The sequence below is a fragment of the Zingiber officinale genome, chromosome 3A (genome assembly GCF_018446385.1).
Source record: "Zingiber officinale cultivar Zhangliang chromosome 3A, Zo_v1.1, whole genome shotgun sequence".
Taxonomy (NCBI): domain Eukaryota; kingdom Viridiplantae; phylum Streptophyta; class Magnoliopsida; order Zingiberales; family Zingiberaceae; genus Zingiber; species Zingiber officinale.
In genome coordinates, this window is record NC_055990.1 from 98,238,469 (window position 1) to 98,264,655 (window position 26,187).

Consider the following 26,187-nt stretch of genomic DNA (forward strand, 5'->3'; position numbering starts at 1 on the left):
GCAGAATAGTAAAAAATTTAATTAGGAAATTATCATATACATGTTCAAATTGCACTTATGTTGCATTACAAACAAAAAAGCTATGGAAAAAGGGAAGTACCTAGTTAGTTAACAGTGTTAATCAAATATCCAACATACTACTAGCACTAGTTGAGCGAGCACCTTACCTGAATATTTTTTTTATCATCTGAAACTACAAGGCTCAATGTACTTCCATCTATCAGAAACTTAGTTGCATAACAATCAAGAGAAGCAAATCCTTGGCTAATAAGTTCAACTGAGCACCCTGCTCTTTCCAATTTAAAAATAGATGGTTTTTGTGAATATCTCCCACTAGATAAAATTTTTGACCTGCAAAATTCATATTTTTCATGAATCACAATGATCACATTTCTATAGCCCATGCAATAAAAATTAAAAGGGAGATGAATCCTGCGAGTTTTAATCAGTTCTTCAAAAATGGGTCATAATTCGAGGAATAATGATAGCAGATAGACATTGTAATAATCAGAAATAACAATAACCCAACTTAAATGATAGAGGTACAGAAAACTGAAGACAGAATACTAAATATAAAGTTTATATGACTCAAGCAATTTTGTACCAAAATTTTGGAACAGAAACAAATGCCTACGAGCTTTCTGATATAGTTAGGTTCAAGTCTTAAAAGAAAGCATACTTACAATGTTTTCTATTCCATTACATAAAGAGGAGCATCATAGAAAGTGATAACATTCAACTCAGTACCAGTCCATTTGTGCAAGGAGGTCTTAGGGCCAGATGAAACCAACAAATGACCTTGGAGAGAAGCTATGGCAGACACAACACCCTTTAACTCTTTCAAGTAAACCTCGAAAATCTGTTAGACAAAAAAACAGTAAAACTAAAAAAAAAATTACACCAAGTTCAGAAAGTAAAGTTTTATTTTGTTAATGAAAATTGACTTTCTATTTTAATTAATAATTCCACATTTTGAAAACTGTCAACATTGTTAACAAAAGTGTATAGTAACATTCTTCCTCTAGCGGCTACATCCTCGCCCTGTACATAAGCTGTTATGATGGCTAAAAGGGTTTCATTTTCCTTTGTCGTTGTGTTCTGCAGAGACAATACCAAAATTGTTAACAAGAAATTTACTTTAATAAAAATAAACCAGACTAAAAATCTTAGGATGAATGATGTTAGGACAAAACTTATTCTAGAACATGTCTAGTTAAATAAACTGCCAAAAATTCTCTGATTTCTTGTTCAACTTGCAAATAATGTGACCACTCTAATAGTAAGAGCATTTTTAGAGGTTTGCATCAGAATTGTAGCCCTAGTTTCCCATTGTCCTCTAGATTTCCTAGGTTCTAAAACTCAAACTCATCAATAGTATAGTGTTTTTAAAATCGTCGGAGTTAACATTATCATTGTCATTCATGTGAACAATATCTTGACCAGCAATAGAACAAAGGACTTGATTAAGAGGTCAAACAACCTGCATAACAAGAGTTGATGCTAAAACCATCAAAGCTAATTATGTGAACCAAAATAAATGCTTGCCAAAGAGTACCAAAATTATATGAGAATTGCAAGATGATATAAACAACATAATGGTGTCAAAGCACAAAACTAGTGAACAAAGAATAGAAATATTCAAACTATTGTAAACTTTCCAGATTAGCATCTTTTGTTATCTAAATCTAACATAGTATTTAAAGCAATGAGCATACAAGCTTTCATGAAATTGACGGGGTTTTTTCACTATAAATTTCATGACACATTTCTTCCAAATTCCAAAGTCTAAACCATTAAACTAACTGTCTGATTATACTTGGAAGAGAAGGCATTTGACAAGTAGGTTGTGAAATACTTCGCATAGTTGCATCAATAAGGAAATTGAAATAAAAAGAAATGTAGTAACTAAACGCTAGAATATTGCTATACGAGGAACTATGATATACTTTAACGAAAATTAAAATTTTTAGAAATTTAAATCCAATACAAAGGATAGCTTACTTGGAAAGATAATATCAGTGGATATAGGTTTCTCTCAGCTTAATAGGTGATTTGATGAGGGGTACCCCTCAAAGGAATCTGATAAAATAGCTAACAGATATGGTCAATTCTTTGAATGAAACACTTATCAAATCAATGTTGACTTAAAATGATCATATGGGCTAAACTAGGCAACTACAATCAGATGGAGATTTGATAAGTGCACTTGGGAAGTTGGTGAAAATGCTTCATATCTTCATTGTATAGCTCATAGTAATAATATTAAACCCTCTATTACCTAATTGCAAATTGAAGATCTAATGGAAACTGATCAAAGGTATATACTTGATGGTTCTACAAATCATTTTAAAAGAATTATATAAAGACAATTTAATCCCTTAGTTGTTTTACATACAGGAGATTGAAATATCATAAAAATGTTTCTTTTTTTTCATTGGTTGAGTCGTTCACTCATGCTGAGACTTAAACTACTATTCATGGACTTACTAAACTTACAGAAAATGTGGAGTGAAATCATACCCAATTGCAGTAGAAAATGTATTATTAAAGTCATCTCTAAAGTGTTGGCACTTAGACTTCAACAATTAATTAGTGATATAGTGCCTCCTAATTGCTTTGCTTTCCTTAAGGTGCAGAAGCATAGCTTTATGACTATAATTGAAATAATAAATTAGTGTCAAAAGAATAATAAAGAAGTTGTATTGAAGATAGATTTTTTTTTTTTAAAAAAAAAACCTTTATAATTGTTTTTTGGCACATTATGCACACAAACTCTTTTCTCTTCATTTATTCACATTGCCCACAATGAGTTTACAAAGATCCTTAAACATGGTAAACATAAGGAGCATCATTTAATTTTTATTTTATTTTATTTTTTGCTAGTTAGTAGCAACCGCCTTTGGTAAGTCGTTGACGATACATTGTTTCTTGTCAAGGTTAATACAACAACAACAATCAACTGTTATCCCACTAAGTGAGGTTGATTATATGGATCCTTCTATGTCATTGGACTCTATCCGCTCCTACTATATCATCATCTATATTTAAATAAATTTTATCTTATTTTATTATTGTTAACAAAGTTTTTTTTTATCTTCCTCGTTTGTCAAGGCTGATCCAAAAGAAATATTGTCCTAGTTGCATTCTCTTGTTTTAGTGGGCTAATGGATAAACTATAGAAAACCCACACTTGCCTACTTGGATAAAGGGACAAGTCATTAAGCACTTGTTTTAGATGTGTATACAACTCGAGTTCAAGAATTTCCTATAAAATATTTGTGCTTTTAGTAGATAATACAAGCAATCACGTATTTAAAGACTAGCAACAACATTACATCACTATCAAGGGAAGCAACTGTCAACAAGAAATAGAAGTATATTAACAATTATTAAAAGTGTCTTCAGCAGTTTAATTTTACATCAATCTAGCATATTTTTTACCTACTTAGGTGATGCATAAGGTTGATAGATGAGAAAAAGATTCTTATGGACACACAAACTCATGTTCATATTTCCAGAATTGGTTGTCTTAAGATGGAACTTGGTGACTCAACTAAAAAATCTTGGAAGTTTAAGAGTTCTTTATATTGAGTTACACATGTAACTAATCTTAGTCACTGGCGGTGAAGATTGGTTGATCCAAACGATTTAAAGAGTTTGATATTTAGTACTTAATTCCAATTAAGATTCAAAATCTTGAGTCGTGTTGAAGTTTTGATTTTTCACTAAAATAATATTGTTTTAGTATTGTGTCGATATTTTAATGCATTATGTCGATAATGGATTAGAATTGAAGAAGGAAGAAGATGAAGCATAGGAAGGAAACATTGTCTATGCAGAGCATGATTTAAAAAATTGTATCATGTTGGGCGAAATTGTCAAATCATATCATTCTATTAAATCATTGAAACTCAATATTGGAGCATTAGAGTATCGACTTGAGATTTTAAACCATGATGCTAAGTTGTATCGAGTTTCGGCGATTTTATCGGAATCATACATTTCAATCATTCACCCCAACATGGTATAAAATTTCAAACCATGTTTAGTCTTGCAAAACATATTAGAATGATTCTTGCCCAAACTAAAAAAGGTGCTATATCTAGAAGAGTTTACACAAAGTGAAATAATAGTTTTATTTCTTTCAGCAAAATATAAGTCAATAATCTGACAAATATCAGGCTTAGGAGGATACATGACATAAGAATCTACTACTAAAGCGTAAATCAAATACTTCTATGACAAATGCAATACTAAGAATAAAATTATAAAAAATTAAAATATGGAGGTTGAGCTACATGGACAATTCTCTAGAAAAGAACTTGATTTTTTTGTTGATCTAGAAATAGTTCAATCCAAATGATTCTTAACAAGGAAGATTCTATTACTTGGTGTTGGTCTTTAATGGGAACATTTATAATTCAATTATTATATAATTTTAACAGTGGAACTACTCAAGCCCTTCACTCACTTTTGGTATTCATTTTGTGAAAACATGTAAGGTCTCACGAGTCAGATGGAAATAAAATAATGGATGTTAATTAAAAGAAAAATAACTTATAAAATTTTTTAGGAATTTATAGAATATTTTTTGGATTTTAAAGGAACTCGTATGACATGTTTTAGGGGGACATATCTAGTTTGAACACCCAATCAAGTTGGGAGTTGATTGAGTATATAATTCTAAGGATTATATTAAACCCTAGGTCTTATTCGTCTAACCCTTCCGCCGCTCACCTTCTACCAATTCCCCATTACCACTCTCCATTGACGTGGCGCCGCCCATCGCCATCGATCCGACGCCGCCACTTTGTCGGAGTAGTTCGGAGCCAGCGGCGAACTTTAGCACTGCCAGTTGGTCAACGACACCAAAAAGGGAAGGCAAGTAGCTTTCCCCTTTGTAGGTATGGGATAGGGTTTTCTTTAGGTAGGCAAGAATAAGGGTTTGGATGTTCTCCTATTCCGCGCTAGGGATTTTTGCTCGATTTTCTGTGTTTTGCTCCAAATTCCTTTTGCTTCAATATATGTGATTGAAATGAGAATTTGTTTTTCTTGTCTTGATGAGTTTTAGTAAAGGGTGTAGAAGGTGATTTGCGATTTGTTGTGTTCCTGTTTTTTGTTATAACTCTGGATTTCCTCGGGATAGATTAAGTAGGTTGTGAACCATCTTGTATCTATCTTGTTTCTTCAAGACAGGTCAGTTTTGTGTTCTTGGGTAGATCTAAAAGTGGGGGTTTGATTTGGGAGATTGTGATTCGAATCGGAGATCTTGTTCGTTACTTCATGATAGATGAAAATGTGGAACAAAGAGGGTGGGATTGCAATTCAATTTTAGTTTACTTTCATAACAGAAAACTTGCTATACCTCTATTCAGATTTCATTAGTGGTAGTTTCTCCTTGCTATCTCGAAATGCCGAAGTTGTTCATGAAATGTTTGGTGTTTTAAGTAGCTCTTCTTATGAAAATAGGCTTAATTACTATGCATGTAAATTGTGGGATTTGTAATTCGGTTTTAGTTTTCTTTCCTATCAGAATTCTTGCTATACCACTGCTCATATTTCATTAGTGGTTGTTTCTCCTCGCTACCTCAAAATGCCGAAGCTTTTCATGAGGTGTTTGGAGTTTAAGTAGCTCTTCTTATGAAAATAGGCTTAATTACTGTACATGTAACTTGTGAAACCTGGTATGATAGAACTATGACCACATGTAGAGATATCATGTTTATGCCATAAGGTTCGACTAAGTAATATGCATATATGCTTGCATGGTGTGAAAGAAGTACGTTATGTCCAATGTACTGGGGTTTAGGTGCAAGTATGGTGATAATACGAGATAGGTGCCCTCGGATGAGCTCCGGGGAGGGCTTTCCAAATTAAAAAAAAAAAAAAAATTGATTCAAGGGATATTGGCTTTAGGTATGCGAATATATAATATCCTAGACTGTTCCTTTAAAAGTTCATGATCATGGACCGAATGAATGTGCTCTAATAAGGGTTGCCACAAATGCACCATGTATACTCTTAGTTGGTTATGTTGGAGTTTCCTTACCGTGTATGCTATACCATATTTGATATTTTCCTTTGAATTTAAATCTTAGTAAGAAATGCTTGAGTTGGTTTTATAGCCGAAGCAAGTTCAAGTCCTATATTTTCTAGTTTTAAAATTCTTGCTTTTTATGCCTATCACATACCTACTTGTGGAAGATATACTTGCAGGGTCTGTGGACTCACATTGTAAATGATGCAGGTGGAGAAAATGGAACCATAGATGTGATAGGAGATGTGGAGGTGGAGTAGCCAAGAAGATGAGATGGAATACAAAGCACACTGTCCGAGGGTCCCTAGGAGCATGTTAATAAATTTTGTTTCCTGATTTGTTATGTTGATATGAGTTGGAGACTTTGTGCATTTTGTTAGAGTCTTATGAATTTCCATTTGAAAAGTATATGTTAAATTGTGAGGTTCATATGTGATGCATGTTGACAATAATGAATGAGGTATTTTAGTTTTGGAGGTCTTGAGTAAGGAGTAAGGGTCGTTTCAAAACAAGGTCAAATGTTCTTGTCTAATTATGCTTGATATGGTGAACAACTACATCTTCAAGTCATCTTCTTAAGCTTAGCCATAAGGTCCAAAATGATTGGAGGCGGAGAAATTTAATAAGAAGGAAATTTAATATTAAACGCGGTTAGTCAAAATTGACTATGGTTGGCTCATAAAGGAATCATATTCAAAAACAAAGATAGTAGGATCAAGATGCTCAAGAGATGAAGGAATTTTTTTCATGGGATAGATTGGGCAAGCTAAAAAAACATTCACATGCATATTTGAGAAATGCTAATGAGTCACATTTTGGGTTAGTGATGACCGTTATGTAGGAAGTTATGACACTAGTTGATGATGATGATGATGATGATGATGACGATGTGAACTTCGGTTTATCATTCTTCAATCATAAACACACTTTGTTGTAAAGTATTACATTCTTCTATATGCAACCCTTATCATTACTAGACATATAGTCTAGCTTTTGTACTACATCTCCATCACTATTACAAAAAGGTATGGTTTTTAATCTATGATGGGTAAACATTCTTTAAATTCGCCGAACTACTTTTTTCGCAAAGAAAAAAAATATTAGAATTAGGTATAAATGGATAAGCTCTAAAACATTCAAAAGATGTTATCTTGTTATTAACTAGAAAATTTTAGCGAAACAACCAAAAATAAGCAGAACTACATAAGGAGCGCTATGACAATGGTAGTAAGAGTTTTGATTCACTTAGAGGACCCTAACATTTTGGACAATTTCTTGATTCGTTCTAGAAATAAAATCTACCTCTTGCTATTGTAAATAAATAGGCATGCCAAGTTCTTTACCTAATTTTCTGCATAACTTGGTCGGATGAGATTTCAAGAAATATATACAAGACTAAAATGATAAGACACAAAACTAACACCTCCTACCGCAACCTAATTGGGGAAATAGCATCACAATGGAAGGGAAAATAATTTCAATTCCTTCGATGAATAGCAATGGATCCAAAAAAAAAATCAAATTCATGGCAGATTTATAAGGGGGATTACATTACCTATATTATGTCTCCGACGAAAGATCACATCCCCAAAAAAATCTAGGACCCCTGATCAAGAAGAAACAAGCTACATATCAACTGTCCAATTCCCCAATCAAATGAAAATATAAAAACTTACATTCAAATCTCAAAGGAAAATAAATAGCCAATGCCAAAACAAACCTAGAATAACTCTAATCGGATATAGAAAAAACTACCAAGATTAAGACAACAAAAAGTATAACTAGAATCACAATAAAAAAAAAATGCAATGGAAGATTTACCTCAAATAAATAAAGGTACCAATCTCTCAATAGGGCTGAACGATGAGTCACTCGAGACTGAGGATGAAGAACTTGAGAAGATGACCCTTGGTGGGGAATCACAAGATTGTCTTGAATCTTGAGAATGATCATTCGATTTTGTTGAAGAACATAGGGCAGAAGAAGATTGACATCTTGGTTAAGAAAGAGAATAAGGATATTTGTCTTGCATTACCAAATATAACAGAGTTAGCAATAACATACACTAGTAAAATATAGTAACCAAGATAGAGATTACTGTATGCCTCCCTAATTAACTAACAAAAGAAAAAAAGTTCAAGGATACTATGGTCTTGTTGGAAAAACATGATATGGATGTCATGCCCCTGGGGAGTCATTGCCAGAGGAAATTTCGATAGCATCTCTCCTGTATGGGTGACAATCTGGAACTGACTACAAAGCCCTCAGGGCTCATAAATCTCAGCCAACACGGCCAGAACAAATATAATGAAATAAGATAAGCATTCCACGTAGTTTATATAATTCAACCTCCGGCTGACACAACCACGCAGTTATAATGGTAAAAACATACTCTACAACGAGGAAAACACAACACAACGAAAAACCTTCACAACAGAAGCATGGGCATCATACCCGAGCACGATATAAAATCCAAAGTGCAAAACACATACATCACAAGTATGTAGTTCACTAACAAGGAAACACAAGTCCGATAATATAAAACCACCTCACACCTAGTGGGAACTAGCGACTGGAACCTCATCACAGCTGCAACCTGAAATAGAAAATATATCAACGGGGTGAGTCCAACACTCAGCAGATACCAAGCTGACATGCATAGTAGGAAATAACTAATAGTAACAATTATGCGTACAGTTTCCTAGAATAATAATGAAAAATGCAAAACGGAAGGAAATGGGAGAAGCTGTACTCACCAGGACCTCCTATTAGAATAATAAGGTCGTCAGACCGAAAATGTCATATCTCCTGTATGCATGTCAATCATATGCATCCACCAAATATGCAGCAAACAAAGTGCAGCAGACACAAGCAATAAATGCAATCATGCATATGATGCAAATGACATGTCATGGTCACCCCTGACGCTAGTCAGCCATCTCACACACGATGGTGAGACCGAGTGGGTAGGGCGACAACTGTGCACTCTATCATCCTGATCCTCAGTGACCGAGTGGACAGGATGCTGTCGGAGTACACCTATCCTCCTACTCCAAATCATAAGTGGAGGAGCTCAATGCTCTCATCTCCCTGAGACAGTCCAGAGGAGGGATCCCTGTTCTGCTACCACACTACGTTACGGTACCCATGAGTGGATCAGCGTAGCACTGACAGAGCAACCTGCTGCAACCCACCCTGCCTGAATAAAAATCACTAACCAATAAGTGGTTGTGTGTGCAGATCCATGTAACTAGCGATGCGCTCAACAATAATGGAGTCGATAGTCGCTCAGCATGCAATCATGCGAGATGGTGCGTGACACTAAGCATGAAAATCCTAACCATATCTACCTCCATAAAACATGTACCAAAAAAAAAATGGCTCATACAAGAAGATCTAGGTACACGTATCAAATATGGTAAATGTCTAGTCCGGTATATCATAAGGCATGGTATATCACAACCTCTATGAGCATAAATAATCAAGAGGGTAATGGATGCAAAACAGATAATAAATAAGCATGCTGAAGGAATCAAGCAATGACATACCGATGCAGATATAACATAATTATTACTATTTATTAAAATCCACTATGCATATCAAATGACAATATCTAAAAGATAAGTCAAGGTACCCGCCTAAAAAATGGAGATCGTATCCGAAAGATCCCACGTCGAGACACTGGTCTCGAATCAAAGTCCTATAATACATGATATACAGATTTAGCTAATTACTTATAAATTAATTAACTAGACCAAATCCCCAACTAAATCTAATCCATCAATCAACTAGGGTTATCTCCATTAACTCTAGTCGTGCCATCATTCGGACTAAACCCAATCCTTTAATAAATTTGTATCGTTAAGACAAAATAAGGGATTTACCTCCAACAATTCATATCAAGCTAAATTTAAATCAATTCTAGTAACTCATTCAAATCTAGAAATACCTCTGTTGACTCTCGATTAGAGAAGTCAGAAGTTACAGTAAGAATTAGGCAAAACTACTGCCCACTGTCAAGTACTCCAACTCAGCACTTGCCAGCCTAAATTCAGCAGAGCAGTAATGCTACTGACTGAACCTGCAACCCTCACTGCCTCCTTCTCCAATGGCTATTCGCTACTCCAACAGCGACTCTCACTCAACAGGTGGCTGCAACATCACCAACTCGACCTCGTGCAAAGGAAAGGCAGTAATGAACCAAGGTGATCAGGAGGTGACTCTCCGAGGACTCCTGATCGGAGTAGCACAAAAAGGGGCCGGCTGGGAACAACTCCCTGCTCGTGGACAGAGATCAGATTTAGGGCTCGGGGTAGCAACAAAGATGTGACCACAGTGAGGGAGACGGGAGAAGAAAAAGAAGGGACCTCGACGTCGGCTGCTCGGGTGGATGAACGGCAACGCCGGCTGTCAGCACACAGTGGCGACGACGCGAGTCGGACAGATCTAGGGCTCGGCTGGTGACGACACGGGTCGAACGGATCTAGGGCTCGGCCGGTGATGGATTGCACAACGTCGGTGCAATTTGGCAGTTCACGGTGAAGACGCTTAGGGCAGAGGTAGTGCGTTGGGAAGGAGAGGAGAGGAGGTTGAGCTACATGGACAATTCTCTAGAAAAGAACTTGATTTTATTGTTGATCTTGAAATAGTTCAATCCAAATGATTCTTAACAAGGAAGATTCTATTACTTGGTGTTGGTCTTTAATGGGAACATTTATAATTCAATTATTATATAATTTTAACAAGCAGTGGAACCACTCTCTTTTGGTATTCATTTTGTGAAAACATGTAAGGTCTCACGAGTCAGATGGAAATAAAATAATGGATGTTAATTAAAAGAAAATAACTTATAAAATTTTTTAGGAATTAATAGAATATTTTTTGGATTTTAAAAGAACTCGTATGACATGTTTTAGGGGGGCATATCTAGTTTGAACACCCAATCAAGTTGGGAGTTGATTGAGTATATAATTCTAAGGATTATATTAGCCCTAGGTCTTATTCGTCTAACCCTTCCGCCGCTCACCTTCTACCAATTCCCCGTTACCACTCTCCATTGACGTGGCGCCGCCCATCGCCATCGATCCGACGCCGCCACTTTGTCGGAGTAGTTCGGAGCCAGTGGCGAACTTTAGCACTGCCAGTTGGTCAACGACACCAAAAAGGGAAGGCAAATAGCTTTCCCCTTTGTAGGTATGGGATAGGGTTTTCTTTAGGTAGGCAAGAATAAGGGTTTGGATGTTCTCCTATTCCGCGCTAGGGATTTTTGCTCGATTTTCTGTGTTTTGCTCCAAATTCCTTTTGCTTTAATATATACGATTGAAATGAGAATTTGTTTTTCTTGTCTTGATGAGTTTTAGTAAGGGGTGTAGAAGGTGATTTGCGATTTGTTGTGTTCTTGTTTTTTGTTATAACTCTGGATTTCCTCGGGATAGATTAAGTAGGTTGCGAACCATCTTGTATCTATCTTGTTTCTTCAAGACAGGTCAGTTTTTTGTTCTTGGGTAGATCTAAAAGTGGGGGTTTGATTTGGGAGATTGTGATTCGAATCGGAGATCTTGTTCGTTACTTCATGATTGATGAAAATGTGGAACAAAGAGGGTGGGATTGCAATTCAATTTTAGTTTACTTTCATAACAGAAAACTTGCTATACCTCTATTCAGATTTCATTAGTGGTAGTTTCTCCTTGCTATCTCGAAATGCCGAAGCTGTTCATGAAATGTTTGGTGTTTTAAGTAGCTCTTCTTATGAAAATAGGCTTAATTACTATGCATGTAAATTGTGGGATTTGCAATTCGGTTTTAGTTTTCTTTCCTATCAGAATTCTTGCTATACCACTGCTCATATTTCATTAGTGGTTGTTTCTCCTTGCCACCTCAAAATGCCGAAGCTTTTCATGAGGTGTTTGGAGTTTAAGTAGCTCTTCTTATGAAAATAGGCTTAATTACTATGCATGTAACTTGTGAAACCTGGTATGATAGAACTATGACCACATGTAGAGATATCATGTTTATGCCATAAGGTTCGACTAAGTAATATGCATATATGCTTGCATGGTGTGAAAGAAGTACGTTATGTCCAATGTACTGGGGTTTAGGTGCATGTATGGTGATAGTATGAGATAGGTGCCCTCAGATGAGCTCTGGGGAGGGCCTTCCAAATAAAAAAAAAAGAAAAAAGAAATTGATTCAAGGGATATTGGCTTTAGGTATGTGAATATATAATATCCTAGACTGTTCCTTTAAAAGTTCATGATCATGGACCGAATGAATGTGCTCTAATAAGGGTTGCCACAAATGCACCATGTATACTCTTAGTTGGTTATGTTGGAGTTTCCTTACCGTGTAGGCTATACCATGTTTGATATTTTCCTTTGAATTTAAATCTTAGTAAGAAATGCTTGAGTTGGTTTTATAGCCGAAGCAAGTACAAGTCCTATATTTTCTAGTTTTAAAATTCTTGCTTTTTATACCTATCACATACCTACTTGTGGAAGATATACTTGCGGGGTCTGTGGACTCACATTGTAAATGATGCAGGTGGAGAAAATGGCACCATAGATGTGATAGGGGATGTGGAGTGGAGCAGCCAAGAAGATGAGATGGAATACAACGCACACTGTCCGAGGGTCCCTAGGAGCATGTTAATAAATTTTGTTTCCTGATTTGTTATGTTGATATGAGTTGGAGACTTTGTGCATGTTGTTAGAGTCTTATGAATTTCCATTTGAAAAGTATATGTTAAATTGTGAGGTTCATATGTGATGCATATTGACAATAATGAATGAGGTATTTTAGTTTTGGAGGTCTTGAGTAAGGAGTAAGGGACATTTCAAAACAAGGTCAAATGTTCTTGTCTAATTATGCTTGATATGGTGAACAACTACATCTTCAAGCCATCTTCTTAAGCTTAGCCATAAGGTCCAAAATGATTGGAGGCGGAGAAATTTAATAAGAAGGAAATTTAATATTAAACGCGGTTAGTCAAAATTGACTATGGTTGGCTCATAAAGGAATCATATTCAAAAACAAAGATAGTAGGATCAAGATGCTCAAGAGATGAAGGAATTTTTTTCATGGGATAGATTGGCCAAGCTAAAAAAACATTCACATGCATATTTGAGAAATGCTAATGAGTCACATTTTGGGTTAGTGATGACCGTTATGTAGGAAGTTATGACACTAGTTGATGATGATGATGATGATGATGTGAACTTCGGTTTATCATTCTTCAATCATAAACACACTTTGTTGTAAAGTATTACATTCTTCTATATGCAACCCTTATCATTACTAGACATATAGTCTAGCTTTTGTACTACATCTCCATCACTATTACAAAAAGGTATGGTTTTTAATCTATGATGGGTAAACATTCTTTAAATTCGCCGAACTACTTTTTTCGCAAAGAAAAAAAATATTAGAATTAGGTATAAATGGATAAGCTCTAAAACATTCAAAAGATGTTATCTTGTTATTAACTAGAAAATTTTAGCGAAACAACCAAAAATAAGCAGAACTACATAAGGAGCGCTATGACAATGGTAGTAAGAGTTTTGATTCACTTAGAGGACCCTAACATTTTGGGCAATTTCTTGATTCGTTCTAGAAATAAAATCTACCTCTTGCTATTGTAAATAAATAGGCATGCCAAGTTCTTTACCTAATTTTCTGCATAACTTGGTCGATGAGATTTCAAGAAATATATACAAGACTAAAATGATAAGACACAAAACCAACACCTCCTACGGCAACCTAATTGGGGAAATAATATCACAATGGAAGGGAAAATAATTTCAATTCCTTCGATGAATAGCAATGGATCCAAAAAAAAAAAAATCAAATTCATGGCAGATTTATAAGGGGGATTACATTACCTATATTATGTCTCCGACGAAAGATCAAATCCCCAAAAAAATCTAGGACCCCTGATTAAGAAGAAACAAGCTACATATCAACTGTCCAATTCCCCAATCAAATGAAAATATAAAAACTTACATTCAAATCTCAAAGGAAAATAAATAGCTAATGCCAAAACAAACCTAGAATAACTCTAATCGGATATAGAAAAAACTACCAAGATTACGACAACAAAAAGTATAACTAGAATCACAATAAAAAAAAATGTAATTGAAGATTTACCTCAAATAATAAAGGTACCAATCTCTCAATAGGGCTGAAGGATGAGTCACTCGAGACTGAGGATGAAGAACTTGGGAAGATGACCCTTGGTGGGGAATCACAAGATTGTCTTGAATCTTGAGAATGGTCATTCAATTTTGTTGAAGAACATAGGGCAGAAGAAGATTGACATCTTGGTTAAGAAAGAGAATAAGGATTTTTGTCCTGCATTACCAAATATAACAGAGTTAGCAATAACATACACTAGTAAAATATAGTAACTATGATAGAGATTACAGTATGCCTCCCTAATTAACTAACAAAAGAAAAAAAGTTCAAGGATACTATGGTCTTGTTGGAAAAACATGATATGGATGTCATGCCCCGGGGGAGAGTCCCTGCCAGAGGAAATTTCGATAACATCTCCCCTGTACGGGTGACAATCTGGAATGGACTACAAAGCCCTCAGGGCTCATAAATCTCGGCCAACACGGTCGGAACATATATAATGAAATAAGATAAGCATTCCACATAGTTTATATAATTCAGCCTCCGGCTGACACAACCACGCAGTTATAATGGTAAAAACCTACTCTACAACGAGGAAAACACAACACAACGGAAAACCTTCACAACGGAAGCATGGGCATCATACCCGAGCACGATATAAAATCCAAAGTGTAAAACACATACATCACAAGTATGTAGTTCACTAACAAGGAAACACAAGTCCGATAATATAAAACCACCTCGACACCTAGTGGGAACTAGCGACTGGAACCTCATCACAGCTGCAACCTGAAATAGAAAATATATCAACGGGGTGAGTCCAACACTCAGTAGATACCAAGATGACATGCATAGTAGAAAATAACTAATAGTAATAATTATGCGTACAGTTTCCTAGAATAATAATGAAAAATGCAAAACGGAAGGAAATGGGAGAAGCTGTACTCACCAGGACCTCCTATCATAATAATAAGGTCGTCAGACCGAAAATGTCATATCTCCTGTATGCATGTCAATCATATGCATCCACTAAATATGCAGCAAACAAAGTGCAACAGACACAAGCAATAAATGCAATCATGCATATGATGCAAATGACATGTCATGGTCACCCCTGACGCTAGTCAGCCATCTCACATACGATGGTGAGACCGAGTGGGTAGGGCGACAACTGTGCACTCTACCATCACTGATCCTCAGTGATCGAGTGGACAGGATGCTGTCGGAGTACACCTATCCTCCTACTCCAAATCATAAGTGGAGGAGCTCAATGCTCTCATCTCCCTGAGACAGTCCAGAGGAGGGATCCCTGTTCTGCTACCACGCTGCGTTACGCTACCCATTAGTGGATCAGCGGAGCACTGACAGAGCAACCTGCTACAACCCACCCTGCCTGAATAAAAACCACTAACCAATGAGTGGTTGTGTGTGCAGATCCATGTAACTGGTGATGTGTTCAACAATAATGGAGTCGACAGTCGCTCAGCATGCAATCATGCGAGATGGTGCGTGACACTAAGCATGAAAATCCTAACAATATCTACCTCCATAAAACATGTACCAAAAAAAAAATGGCTCAAACAAGAAGATCTAGGTACACGTATCAAATATGGTAAATGTCTAGTCCGGTATATCATAAGGCATGGTATGTCACTACCTCTATGAGCATAAATAATCAAGAGGGTAATGGATGCAAAACAGATAATAAATAAGCATGCTGAAGGAATCAAGCAATGACATACCGATGCAGATATAACATAATTATTACTACTCATTAAAATCCACTATGCATATCAAATGACAATATCTAAAAGATAAGTCAAGGTACCCGCCTAAAAAATGGAGATCGTATCCGAAAGATCCCACGTCGAGACACTGGTCTCGAATCAAAGTCCTATAATACATGATATACAGATTTAACTAATTACTTATAAATTAATTAGCTAGACCAAATCCCCAACTAAATCTAATCCATCAGTCAACTAGGGTTATCTCCATTAACTCTAGTCGTGCCATCATTCGAACTAAACCCAATCCTTTAATAAATTTGTATCGTTAAGACAAAATAAGGGATTTACCTCCAACAATTCATATCAAGCTAAATTACTTATAAAAGTCCTATAATACATGATATAATACAAGTCCTATTATAAAAGTCCTCTAATACATGATATAATCAAAGTCCTATAATACATTATATACAGATTTAGCTAATTACTTATAAATTAATTAGCTAGACCAAATCCCCAACTAAATCTAATCCATCAATCAACTAGGGTTATCTCCATTAACTCTAGTCGTGCCATCATTCGAACTAAACTCAATCCTTTAATAAATTTGTATCGTTAAGACAAAATAAGGGATTTACCTCCAACAATTCATATCAAGCTAAATTTAAATCAATTCTAGTAACTCATTCAAATCTAGAAATACCTCTGTTGACTCTCGATTAGAGAAGTCAGAAGTTACAGTAAGAATTAGGCAAAACTACTGCCCACTCTCAAGTACTCCAACTCAGCACTTGCCAGCCTAAATTCAGCAGAGCAGTAATGCTACTGACTGAACCTGCAGCCCTCCCTGCCTCCTTCTCCTTCTCCAATGGCTATTCGCTACTCCAACAGCGACTCTCACTCAACAGGTGGCTGCAACATCACCAACTCGACCTCGCGCAAAGGAAAGGCAGTAATGAACCAAGGTGATCAGGAGGTGACTCTCCGAGGACTCCTGATCGGAGTAGCACAAAAAGGGGCCGGCTGGGAACAACTCCCTGCTCGTGGACAGAGATCAGATTTAGGGCTCGGGGTAGCAACAAAGATGTGACCACAGTGAGGGAGACGGGAGAAGAAAAAGAAGGAACCTCGACGTCGGCTGCTCGGGTGGATGAATGGCGATGCCGGCTGTCAGCACACAGTGGCGACGACGCGAGTCGGACAGATCTAGGGCTCGGCTGGTGACGACGCGGGTCAAACGGATCTAGGGCTCGGCTGGCGATGGATTGCACAACGTCGGCACAATTTGGCAGTTCGCGGTGAAGACGCTTAGGGCAGAGGTAGTGCGTTGGGAAGGAGAGGAGAGGAGAAGAGAAGGAAATCGAGAAGGAGATGTGCCCGGTTTCCCGTTGGCCAGTGCATTAATCACGAGAAAGAAGAGGAAGCGACGCGATGCGACGTCGTCGGTTTGGGGGAGATGAGGAGGCTCGGGAAGAAGAAACCGTGGAGGAGGAGGAAAAAGGGGTCGGCGTCGGGCTTAGGGCATGGTAAGAAACAAAGGAAAAGAGAGAAAAAGAAAAGAAAAAGAAAAGAAATAAAAAAAAATCAAACATTTCCTCGTTCAAATAGGATAGCTTAAACAGGCTTTCCCCTAGCCCAATAATTTATCCCCTTAACATATGTCATACAAGCTCCGATTAAATTTCAGAAAAATTTCTAAAAATTTCGTTAAGATTATTCCTCAAATAACCTTATTATTTTATTATTATTTGGATACCGTATTTTACAATGGATCACTAAAAATAAGGAATAAAAGTCATAATCCTTCAAAATTAGTTATAAGAAAGTCAAAATCCCATGAAACATCAAAAGCTCGAATCAAAAATAATATCTACGTGTACGAAAGATAGCAAAAGTATCTAGATAACTTTGCATTACCAAGTGCCTTTTCGATTCAATGGATGTCGACATAGACTTCATCCTTGCAAATAGTGATATTGTTGCACAAAATTTTCTATGGGAATGCAGGATGTTGATACAGATATTAGTGATTTGTTGCCTTACTTGAGAAAGAGGGCTCACAGGGATGCTGCATGCAGCTGCAAGCATAGTAGACTTGCACTTTCAGTATATATATTTACAAATGCAAAATATTTAGCAAAATCTGAATTAAATATTATATATTTTATACAGTAGACTTGCAGTTTCAAAACTAAACAAGCAAAAACATACACTTATAAACTTCAGAATTAACAAAATTATAGCATGCTTTATTGCATAATTCCAGTAAGCAAGAGGCACTAGTGAAGATTATTGATAGTAGAACTTTACCTTGCTTGAGAAAACAAGTAAACTGAGCATCCAAATTAGTGGATTGGCACAAACTGCTGCAAACTGCTGATATTATCAGTGCAAGTAAGGGAGAGATTAATAACGCAAATCCTTCGTTGCCCATACACAGTGGTATAAAGAAGTGCACACTGCAGAAATAACATGACCGAGTGATACTATAAGTATTAGAAGTAATCATGTCTTTAGTAGCAAGACATCATTAACAAAAGTAGGTCAGGACTTGGGAGATGCACCAATTAATCCTAGTATTCATGTAGGTTCTACCACAAACCTGAAATGTACATTCTGAATTCACCTAGAGCTTGCCCTCATGTTTAAATGTGACGGTTATGGTTTTGTTCGGATAAGAAAGGCTTGAATAGAGCAATGATAAATAACACAGAAATAAAATAATCAATGCCTTGAATGTTAAGATAGTCAGTATAAGATACTCCAATTCTAGATACAATGATCCACACACCTATTTGACACTTGTACCCAAATTTGGCTATCAAACATATAGCTTCTCAATTCTTGGATTGCAATGTGACACAAATATGGAAGGATTCCTCACTATCAATTTGGCATAGGTCTATTATAACTTAATGCTTTAAAAATGCATGCTTAACATGCACGAATTGTGGTGGTAACTTAGTTGGGCACACATCTGATGCAGTTAGTTGATATGGGCTTAAAAAATTTATAACATTATAGTTTTTTTCAATGTTTTGGGAACTCTGGTTTAACTATTATAGATATAGCTTCTTCTGTTTTGTTAATACCGATGAAAAACAAGAACAGAACAGACAAATGTCCAACAGACTATTGCAATATGGTTCAGAGCTTTATACATGTATGCTTCATCAGAAATAGTAGTTATTATTCCATGTGCCATATTGTTTCTAGAAACAAATCTAGTACTTTTATCATCATGCTCAAAAGCAGAATTTAATTTGATGTTGTTGTAGCTTTAGGAGAATCATTAACGTAATCAAAAATAGAAATTAGCTAACATAAGTTAGAAAGATAATATTCACCAGGAAGATCAATATCACTAGGAACACTTTTGCAAAATTTTCCAGAGTATTCTTGAACTTCAAGACCCTATTAAAATAAAACATTTAGGCAATAGTTGTAGTTATGGAAAATTTCTAGCAAACATGGTAGAGGTTGTAAGGAAATTTTAAATGCAGAATCAAGTTTACCCAGCTACATCTAACACGCATCACTGCTTCAAAACCTTGGGGTCTACTAATGTTCCATCTAAGATCATTGTAGAGTTTAACCGGATCAGAAAGAGCAGAAAATGGATAATAATAATAGACCTGCAAAGATGCAAGTGAAAATTGAGATCCAAGATCCAACATCAAGGAAATAGGATTCTCTAGGTAAATAGTTTATTCTTTTTGTAAAAAGAAAGTACTCATCGCCATTGAACATTGTGATGTGCCGATACCTAATAACAAATGAATAACAACATCTGTAAATCTATAACTCTATTGTCTGAAAATTATGACTTGGGTGACAGATTCACATCACATCAGATGTTCATGCAATATGCACAAGTTGTAACAGTAAAATTAATGAAAGAAGGTATTTGATGCAAAAGATTCTTTCTGAAAGCAATTCCAGTGAAGGTTGAAGCATTTTATATAAGACCATTTTCTGAAAAATAGAAGATACTTTCTCTGCCTTGGTAGAGTTCTTATTAGTTGTCTTTAAAATGTAGATTTTATGATTTGTATTTAAAGGAGACTACTACCACTGAGTTGAAAACACTATAAATCAATAAATCACAGCAAACTCAAAATAATCAAAAATCAAAACAATAATGTAGTGTGATAGTTGGTTACACAATCACCACACTAATTACAGTAGGGAGACCAAAGAAATCATTATCATTAAATAATGTTATGGGGCTAGTTATATGGACTTCATCCTTCTATTGAACTCTATGTGAAGGTATGTTACTAGTTATATCTGTATATGGCTTCCTATCCCTTACACCTTCGAGTTCCAATGCCTTCATCTTTTTATGACTATATACTGATTATCTTTGACCTTTGTTCATTCTATCTCAACCTTTGTTGCCCCTCATTTCAGACTAAATCTAACTTCTCTAAGATAGTAAATTTATGATAGCATTTACTTTTTTTTAAATATAAACCATCAATTCATCCTGAATATCTATTATATGAGAGATTCTAATAAGAAATTGAGGTTAATTAATATTAACTGGAGTTGTATTTGAGAACTTCTAATGTAAAGCAATTTGCAGTAGTATAATTTGTGAGCCGGTTCCTATTATAGCATTAGGGTATAAGAAATAACTGTCCTTATCAACCTTACTTTTGAGAAGATACACATAATAATATTTTGTGTATCTCTCCCGAGGGTAGTGTCGTTAAGAATTGTCCGCGTAGGACCTCCGGGGGTATACCTATTCTTTCAACAAATGTCATGGAGACAAACGAATAGGTTGCCCCAGTATCAAATAACACAGTTGCATATAGACTAAAAATGCATATCTGACCTGTGACAACAGTGGAGACGTTTGCTACCTCCTCTCTGGTAAGGGAGAAAACTCGAGCATTAGTAGTACTTGGTGGAGCCTCCAATCTGCCTTGACTAACATAAGGTCCTTCCAACGCGGCCTGCATCTGGTGTGTAACTGTGTCTATTTGTTTCCATACTGAACAGGCTGTGCTGGAGGTAGGTGGATCTTGGTCAGGCAATACTTGGCTATATACCCCTCTTGACCGCACATATAACAGCCACTAGTGTCCTTGCGACAGATTCTAGGATACATCTTTCCGCACGTGAAACACGTGGCATACTTAGGCTGCTTGCTTACAGATCCTCCCTTCTTACGTGGCCCTGAGTTTTCTGAGTGCCAGAACTCCCTTGACCTTTGTTCTCAATCTGTACTAGCTTCTGCTACTTGATGCTGTTCAGGTAATGCTCCGTGATCAGGGCGCTACTAACCAGCTCTTCTGTAGTCTGCGGTCTATTTATTCCGCCAGCCACATTTAGAGCTATCTCTGGCCTCAACATCTTGAGCATTAGCGTTACCCTCTCTCATTCTGTGCTAACCAGTTCGGGGCATAGGCGAGCCGAATTTCTTCACGGTTTCGTCGACTGATAAACTTCTCTGACGGAATTCCGTGAACTCATCGTAGTGTTTGTTCATGACTCGCATATGAAAGAATTCTTCAAAGAACTTAGTCTTGAAGTCAGACTAGGTCATTTGATTCACTATTCTTTTTGCCTTGACCCGTTCCCACCACTTTATTGCATCTCTAGTGAGGCAAAAGGAGGCACACTTTATCTTTTCTACCTCCGGCCAGTCCAGTAGCTCCATTATGCTCTCTAGGGTTTTGAACCATGCCTGAGTATCCCATGGTTCATTGGTGCCAGAGAAATTCTCTAGTTTCAATTTTTGCCACTGGATGAGGTATGCTTCTTGCCTCACTACCTTTGTTGGGGCTACTGGTGTAACTGATGGAACTTCGGCTGTGATAGGTACGGCCATATTGGCTTCCGGTGGGACTACCGAAGAAGCTTGTTGATTAGCAGTCAGGGTGACAATGACCTGTTGTTGCTCTGTAGCTGAGTTACTAGTTCCAAAAGGTTGGGCGGTGGTGCAGACTCATTCGTCTCTAGTTGAGGTTCATTAACTCTTGGCTGTCTAGCAGGCCATCCTCTGGACATCTTCATATTTACAAACCAAACCAGTGAGACATATGTCAACCCATTCTCATTCCTACTTGCTACCATCACTACTTTCATATATAAGCATGCTAAATTTTAACAAGCATTTCTTAATAATCATAACGGAACTAGATACATAAAAGTTATGAAAACGATAATTTCTTACATGGAAGCTGCAGAATCAATGCTTGATGTGTGTGACGGAAGGATGGAATTCGCTCTGATACCAAACTGTAACGCCCGCCCTTCTACTAACCTTAGCTTACGGGACAAACGTTACCCTTTTCTATGTATCGTAAATTTCGGCATTCCTACCTATTACATCTTCCTCAGTCCATAGATCTATTCTAACTTGATACGACTGGTAGGATATGACTTGGAGCCCAGCAGAGCTGAAGGGAAGTCCAAAGCTGGTGCAGGGCACGGCCGTGTGAGGGTTGACCCTTGGCAGAGGAGAAGAGGAGCACGACCGTGTGAACCTACACGGCCGTGTCACTTCGACGGAGAGGAAGAGAGACACAGCCGTGTGAATCCACACGGCCATGTAGCTTGGGCCGAGAGGAAGAGGTGCACGACCGTGTGATTCCATTCACACGGTTGTGTAGCTTTGGCCAAGAGGAAGAGGTGCACGACCGTGTGATTCCACACGGTCGTGTCACCTTGGCCGAGGGGAAGAGGTGCACGGCCGTGTCACCTTGGTCGAAAGCAGCCAGTGGGAGGCCGTGTGAACCCGCACAGCCATATCACGGGTCGTGCGAAGGGTCACACCCTGCTCTACCAAAAGAGCTTGTCTCCCCTTTTTCACTTATCCTTGCCACTCTAAATTCTACCAAACCAATAAATTCATCCTAAACAATTAGTGACAGTATTTTATGCAAAGCGGAGAGAAGAAAATACTCAAGTTCTAACATGTTCCACACAATTACAAGTTCTCCGATCGCCTTCCATTGTTCCGTCACACACACGCACACAAACACTGCTCCTGCTGCCTCCTCCTACTCAAGCTTTCCTTTTCCTTTATCTGCAGTACAAGGAAATGCAAATTTATAAGCGGATGCTTAGTAAATACCAGCTACTCATAAAACAATGCATTTAAAGAGAACAGGCTTTTAAAACTGCTTGAGGAAAATACAACATTGGAAGGAGATCAGAGAACTTGTAATTGTGTGGAACATGTTAGAACTTGAGTATTTTCTTCTCTCCGCTTTACATAAAATACTGTCACTAATTGTTTAGGATGAATTTATTGGTTTGGCAGAATTTAGAGTGGCAAGGATAAGTGAAAAAGGAGAGAACAAACTCTTTTGGTAGAGCAAGGTGTGACCCTTCGCACGGCCTCCCACTGCCTGCTTTCGGCTAAGGTGACACGGCCGTGTGGAATCACACGGCTGTGCACCTCTTCCCCTCGGCCAAGGTGACACGGCCGTGTGGAATCACATGGCCATGCACCTCTACCTCTCGGCCCAAGCTACACGGCCGTGTGGATTCACACGGTCGTGTCTCTCTTCCTCTCGGCTGAAGTGACACGGCTGTGTGGGTTCACACGGTCGTGCCCCTCTTCTCCTCTGCCAAGGGTCACGACCGTGTGACCCTCACACGATCGTGCCATGCGCCAGCCGGAAGTACATTACCTGTCAGGGCCACACGACCCAAACTCGTTAGAAGCTTTAGACTCCCCTTCAGCTCTGCTGGGCTCCAAGTCATGTCCTACCAGTCGTATCAAGTTAGGATAGATCTATGGACTGAGGAGGATGTAATAGGTAGGAATGTCGAAATTTACGATATACAGAAAAGGGTAACGTTTGTCCTGTAAGCTAAGGTTAGTAGAAGGGCGGGCGTTACACATCCATTGCCAAGTCACACTTGGACTTACGTTACCAAGACTACATGCTTGGACTTACACCGCCAAGACTCATCCTTGGACTTTCCTCCTTTGCCAAGATCACCCTTGGGCTTTCCTTGTTGTACCTGTATCCTGCACACTCACAATGCATATCAAATACAATAATAAACCTAACTTAAACCTTTGTCCAAACATCAAAACTTAGGGTACCCAGATTGCCCCAACAATAAGTAGAGGGGAACGTTGTGTGGGTTAACCTGTGCCAACCAACACAGAGTGAAACTTTCAATTGTGGATAAGACATGTTAATCCGCATGATACAAAGTTAAGGCTACTCTTTGTAGAAAACTCTTGAAATATACATTTAGTATTTTGTCACTTAGACCAAATAAAAAATAAATTGAAGTTTCAAAGCTGGCAAGAACCTGAAGTTACTACTTGAAATATCTAAAGTGAATACAAATTTCTTATGGCAATGAAAATTGAATGTTCAGGGTTACTCACATTGGCCTAATACAACAAATCCTTCTTAAGCTTCCCACTTATATAATTCCAAACCTCAATATAATCGGAGAAATGAGTGATACTATTAACTTGTCATTCAAAAAGGACCAAGAATGGAAAAATTAATACGATATCCTACCTCTACAAATCCATCAACTAAGTGAAACTAGGTACTCACTATTCGGTGAAAATCAAGCACACTCAGGGTGACTTTTCTTTCCAAACTGCAAAGAGAAAAATAGTATATTGGAATTCATTAAAAAGAGAAGAATTTCTTCACTTGGCACAAAAAATATGTTCATCATCTAGAGTTGCTGATAGAAAATTTATATAAAGTGGAGATGAGGAAAAAACCACCAAAGCATGTGTAACTAAAAGCATGAAATTCTTGCATATGCAAGACCCTGTAAGGTTTAATGCAATCTAAGTAAAGAAATATTAATAATAATGTTATGTAGTGATATTTATCATCATCATATAATCTCTTATTCTTCTGATATGACTAAACCAGTAGCTTCTACAATGATCAAAAATGATTTCAAATGTTGATCAGATATTGAATGACAAGACCAAAACATATCTGACAGTTTATTGACATTAATATTGTGTTGGGCCACCCCTACCAACTCAACTTTGATGGTAGTGATGACGATAGATTCTATCTTGGCTAGTACTAGCTGAGATATAAAATTTTGTTCCCATTGATCACGGAAAGGAGATGAAACATTGTAAACAAGAAAGGAGGGGAAGATTGACATTCTACAGTTCTGTTAAATTTGACATTGTATAGGCATTCTACAGTACTATTATATTTTTGTTACACCTATATGAAAAATTACGGCATACTAGCATATTTCCAAATTTACATTGCTAAAATTTCGGTAACAAGATCATAGGTTGCATAACTATGGCTTGTCAAAGAAATAGAACAAAAGGCATTCTTTTATGAGTAAAAATGATAAGTAAATTAAGCAGTATGAAGCACTTGACAGATTTTCAAAATACTACCAGTATACTGCCAATCAACATGTATCTTTATTGGGTGTGCAAGGGTTGTTGGATACATATCTTCATCTTGCTACATTGAAGGAGATACAAACCAATAAAGCCAACATGGTTGAGATTAGTTTAACTTTAAAATTTTGACCTTGATGTTGCTGCCACTTCAAGATTGGACAATCAATGACATATCTCTGATAACAAAAATCAAGGACAATATTTAAATTTAAATATATAAACAAAAGACAAGAGTAACATGTCCTCATCGTTTCAATTATCCAATTAAGCTAAACTTACAGTTCTAAAATCGCAACAGTCACCAACTCATCAAGGTCCCCAGAATTTCCAATACACGTTGTGCAACCATATCCAACTATATGGAATCCTTGCTGATTTAAATATTCTTGAAGGCCATTACAATTGTACATAATTTCATCAATACCTGAAAAATATGAAAAATCAATTGACAGATGTGACCACTTCAATCAATAATACCCTTTGAGAAAATACTTGGTAACAACTCCAATACCAGGGCAAGGCTTGTTTTCACCCAAGGCTTAACTTGAAAATAAAGGAAGAAAGATCACTATATGAATACAAGTACCAAAAAAAAATATATTTGCAAGCATGAGATACAATGAGATGCTCCAGAAACATAACAAACAACAACAACAAACTATCATCTTATAGCAAAGACAGACAATATCCAAATAAATTCACAATATTGTTAATCTAATTTAAGTAAGGCCTTGACCCTTTTTCTTTTAGAAAAAAAAGGGGACAAAAAGGCATATTTATCCCCTTATCAACTATAACCTAAAGACCCAATTCACAAGCCTTCTTGGCAACAAGTCCAACACCAAGCACAACACTATCATGCTTGAGCTCGACAGATTGGCCATGAAAGTCAAACTTCACAACTT

General features: G+C 37.0%; 1 protein-coding gene across 4 annotated transcripts in view; it reads right to left on the reverse strand.

The window, feature by feature from the left end:
* The window catches only part of LOC122052108, a 106,598-nt gene that overhangs the window by 32,487 nt on the left and 47,924 nt on the right, over positions 1–26,187 (reverse strand). The window contains exons 1-12 of one of the 4 annotated variants that reach the window (XM_042613512.1): positions 22,085–22,150; positions 19,413–19,532; positions 19,245–19,311; positions 18,208–18,356; positions 17,815–17,975; positions 14,908–14,956; positions 14,180–14,383; positions 13,915–13,965; positions 8,184–8,633; positions 7,859–8,031; positions 7,593–7,643; positions 168–1,098 (exon numbers count right to left, since the gene is read on the reverse strand). The gene's annotated coding sequence lies outside the window, so the exon portion shown is untranslated. Of the gene's footprint in view, positions 1–167; positions 1,099–7,592; positions 7,644–7,858; positions 8,032–8,183; positions 8,634–13,914; positions 13,966–14,179; positions 14,384–14,875; positions 14,957–16,600; positions 16,935–17,024; positions 17,435–17,814; positions 17,976–18,207; positions 18,357–19,244; positions 19,312–19,412; positions 19,533–22,084 lie in introns of those variants that run through there. The other 3 variants (XM_042613511.1, XM_042613513.1, XM_042613514.1) reach the window with 3 other exon arrangements.